General features: G+C 50.8%; 1 protein-coding gene across 3 annotated transcripts in view; it reads right to left on the bottom strand.

Annotated features, from left to right (window-relative positions):
- Positions 1-3,914, bottom strand: part of AVPI1 (arginine vasopressin-induced 1) — an 8,240-nt gene extending 4,326 nt beyond the window's left edge. Inside the window, exon 1 of one of the 3 annotated variants that reach the window (XM_005885396.2) lies at positions 3,758-3,914. The gene's annotated coding sequence lies outside the window, so the exon portion shown is untranslated. The other 2 variants (XM_005885398.2, XM_014532685.1) reach the window with 2 other exon arrangements.
- Between the last annotated feature and the right edge of the window lie 478 nt (positions 3,915-4,392).

Below are 4,392 nucleotides of genomic sequence, written 5' to 3'. Positions count from 1 at the left end.
ATCTCTCTCTCCCTCTCTGAAATCAATAAAAAATATTTTTAAAAAATATTTAATAATGAAAATAAACCTGCAAAAGACTTTCAAATAAATTCATAAAAATTGTACTTGTTTTCTGGAAAATAATCTTAAAACCTGCCTCTGCTTAGGCACTATTATGGGAATCCAGTAAATACATGTGGGAATTAAACTCACTGAGATAGATGATATAAATACTGTATACTGTGATCAGGAAACAGTCACCAAGTAACACAGGCTGGTAAAGAGAAGTCAAGCTAACTATGGAGCATTTATTCTGTATCAGGCAATACGCATAATATCATTTCATCCTTAAAACAATTCTAGGGACCAGGCAATGTTAGCCTCACCCCAGTTCACAGAGAAGCAAAAGGAAGCTGAGACACAGATATAAAGCAGGGACTCAGCCAAGGCCAGAACCTAGTCTGACTGCAGCCCAAGCTTTTAAGCAACGGAGGTGTCTTCACAGCCAAGCAGCTCAAAGCACATTTATTCCCATTAGTCTGTGAGGAGTGCTAATTCACAAAGGGGAAACCCCACCAATAGCAGGGAAAGAACACTGAATATCCCATGTTGGAGGCAGGGGTGGGGTGTGGAATTTATTTTAATCTTTTCAATAACATCAGGGCCGTTCCCTGGGTGACAGGCTGCCTCAGCTTTGAACTCGTGGCACTCTGAAGAGGAAGATCCCCAGCTTCCACAGAAGAAATCTGGAACTATAACCCAACCCAGAGGACTGGTCTGAGCCCCAGTTCTGCCACTCAGTGGCTGAGAGGCCTCAGGGATTCTGTGGGCCTGCTTCCCTCTTCCATCTGTGAGAACGGGTTGATGCTGATGGTCTCTGAAGGCCTGTGCCAGTGTTGAGAGTCTAGATCTGAACAAAGAAGAGATGGTTTGCTTGTCTGCCAGGGCCTACGAGCAACATGTGTGGACAGGTCTGGCTAATTAGGTATCAGAAGACTCCCCAACCAGTAGCTCCCCTTCTTCTCAATCTTCCCTGGAGGTCAGACACTGTTTTGCTGATGTGAGCTGTGGGGTTAGGGTCTGGTAGAAGACAGAACTCACTGCTCTAAAGCACTCTAATGACCTAGGCTGGCTATAGCCAAGCCTGGGGCAGACTTCTGGGGCATGTCCCCTCTCAAACTCAGACAATCTCACCCTCCTCTTGAGAGACTGGCAACAGGATCAAATAGCAGCAGCTGCCTCAGGGAGGAAATGGCTTGGAGCCTGACTTACCAGATAGTCCCAGCCACCTCTGCCAGGACTCCAAGGCCCTCCCTCCAGCTGCCCAGTTACAGTGAGTTACAAATGCACCAATGAGAAGCCATCTGGGAGAGCCTGAGCCTCTAGCCCATGTAAAGGCAAACTTTTTGACTTGAGGGCCACAATGGGTTCTTAAACTGGACCGGAGGGCCGGAACAAAAGCATGGATGGAGTGTTTGTGTGAACTAATATAAATTCAAAGTAAACATCATTACATTAAAGGGTACAGTCTTTTTTTTTTTTTTAGTTTTATTCATTTCAAACGGGCCGGATCCGGTAGTTTGCCCACGGCTGCTCTAGCCTCACCATACCTTCTATGAACCTGTGAAGGGTGGGGTGGGGGTGGGGGGACATCCAGATTTTGAGGACCCTCACTTTTGGCTCTGCCTCTCACCCTGAGATTCAGACAGCAGAGTGAGGCCGAGAATAAAAATTGGTGGATATCAAACAGGATTAGACTGTAAACTTGGGGAAAACTGAATCACAGCACTTTTGTTATCAGAAGAAACTTTTCCTGTCTCATTCAATGTGTCCAATAGTTACTTCCCCCCTCATTTCCTGGACAAGACCTGCATCCGGGAAAGTAAGTATATATTTGAACAATGGTACTTTTTAATCTGGAAAATGAAACCACAGGGCTATTAAAAAATTACAAATGAATCTTTCAGAGCTGACAAAAAAGATAAGCATGGATCTGTGAGCAAATGAGTAAAGACTAATTGCAAAATACTTCAGTGTGACACAAACTAGGTTAGAAATGAACCCCCAAGTAAATACCAAATGTTGAACATGACAAAGTTCAATTTGTTTTGAAACAGGCAATAAAGGAACTATAGAGATCTAACAAAGAAATATATTTTAAAAGTGACTCACCATGTAATGATTTGCAATTTATAAATATGATGCACAAGTGAGCAGTCTTTGTAATGTATGAAGCTCAGTTTAGACACCTATCTATGCTTATCGTGGTCTCAGGGTCGTGGAAAATAACCATGAGAGGCAGAACACAGTTGTGTGAATTAGGCAGCAACTGGCTCCCCACCTGCTCCCCGCTCCAGATAACCCTGTTGGTGGTAATAATCTGCAATCGGAGGCCAAGGGTCTCTTAGAAAAAGAACTAGAGGCTCTGGCCCGAGGCCCAAGTCAACACTGTGGCCCTGGCCTGCTTCCTTGGACAGACATGCCACTGGACAGCAGCCAAAATCTGTGGCTCCTCAAGTGGGAGGCCCAGTCCAAACGGCTGTGTGGCCCCCCCCCACACGGAAGGGCCTAGTCTCAGGGAGGCATGCCTGAGAGAAATGGACATACGTTGGCCTCCAAATCTGCATCCCAAAAGGTTTGAGAAAGGAACTGGACCCTTCCCCAGACCAAGTCTCAGATATGGCCTGGAAAAAACTCCTACTAGATCTAGGAATAACTTTTCAAGAGTTCAAGAACCTGAATTCTGGCTGAGCCACTGATATCTGGGTGACCTTGGCAAGCCTCAGTTTTCCCCTGCTTTAGTTTGTTCATTGTCAAAATGGTGAGAGTAAATAACCCTTAAGGGGGTAAGGGGATAAAGTATGCTGAAAGTACCCATCCCAGTACGTTATGAATGAATGGTATAAAGGAAAGGGCTTTTTAACCACCCACGTTCGTCATCACCACTATCATGAAACTCCCTCAAAGGGGCCTTCACTCTTGGGAGAAGAGGGTGAAGGGAGAATGGAGTCATCTGCGGACTTTTAATCATCGCTGCTGTTGAGGCACCTTGCTCCAAGACAAGTCCAAACCAGCACTGTTGGAAGGGTAATCTCCTTAATCCTCATGACACCCTTCTGAGGAGTTACACCCATTTTACAGATGAGAAAGCTAAGCTCAGGAAGGATAAGTCACAGGCAGTATGTGCTAAGGCAGGATATGAACCCAAGAGGTCTGACCCCAGCGCTCGCTCTCATCTAGTTATTTCTGTTCCCACCAGAGGGTGCCAAGGTCTTCAGAGGAAAGACCCTGGAGGCTCTGAACCTTCCCGCAGCCTGCTATCTGCTTCTACCGGTTTCGGAAGGCGGAGGGATCGAAAGTCAGGTCTCCCCAGCCAGCCTCGGTGCCATCGGCACCCCATGGCCCGTGGGGAATTAGCGTGATTACTCACCAAGCTGCAGGGCGGCGCCGACAGACCTCAAATCGGGATGGGGCAAGCGAAGATGCGCCGACCCCAACCCCTGCCGCCTTCCGAAAGGGCGTGCGCAGCTCCGGGCTTCTGCCGCGAAGGTGCTCGCTAGGACCAGGAGGCACCCGCCAACAGGACAAGAGCTTGGGGGGTATCCTGGCCGATACCACACGGCGACAACCCAGCACAGGTCGGTCCCCGCGACTTAGACGTGGCGCTGCGCACAACGGGCCCGAGGTGTACCTGGGGTTCAGGTCCGCCGGCACCCCCGTTCTCACGGCTCGCCCTCCCGCCCGCTCCCACCGAGAGCCGGGTCGCAGACCTACGTACCTGCCTGCCGTGGCCGGCCACCTCTCACAACCGCGGCCCAAAGCGCTCCCTGGAACAGCCAATCCTCAGGCGAGCCTTGCGGGAGCTCCAAAGCGAGCCTTCCAAAACCGAACGCGGCGACTCCGCGGGCCAATCAGCAGCCACAGAGGGGTGAGGGGCGTGTTCTGGCTCCTCCCCCTTCCCTCCGCCGGCCTCGAAACCTACGTGCGAAGATTCCCGGGTCCAATCAGAGACGGAGCAACAGCGAGGGGCGTGGCCGCCCAGGTCCCTTCCCTTGGCCCCCCGGCCGCCCTTGCGTCTCGATGGGAGGTGCCCCGCTTACATTGACGTCAGTCCCCGGGAGAACGCGGTTTTGCTGGCTCGGGACCGGGGCGGGGCCGCATTCCTGCCCGGGGTTGCGGCAGCGGCGGGCCCTGCAGTGTACACGTGATAGGTGCCCCCTCCCCTGGGCCCAAGGCCTGTGTGCCCGGCGCGGGTTCCTTGCAGCGTGCGGCCCTCAGCATAGACCTGCAGCTCTTATGCTCGCCTCCCCAGTACTTACGTTCTGGTTCCAGCTTTGAGGGACAGGAACGGACAGTAAGTGGACAGTAAATGGTCAGGCCGTGGGCTTCAAAGCCAAAATGTCTTGATACGAA

This window comes from Myotis brandtii, unplaced genomic scaffold, assembly GCF_000412655.1.
Source record: "Myotis brandtii unplaced genomic scaffold, ASM41265v1 scaffold902, whole genome shotgun sequence".
NCBI classification, from domain to species: Eukaryota; Metazoa; Chordata; class Mammalia; order Chiroptera; family Vespertilionidae; genus Myotis; species Myotis brandtii.
The sequence above is the reverse complement of the archived record's forward strand: the minus strand, read 5'-3'. Positions and strand labels throughout refer to the sequence as shown.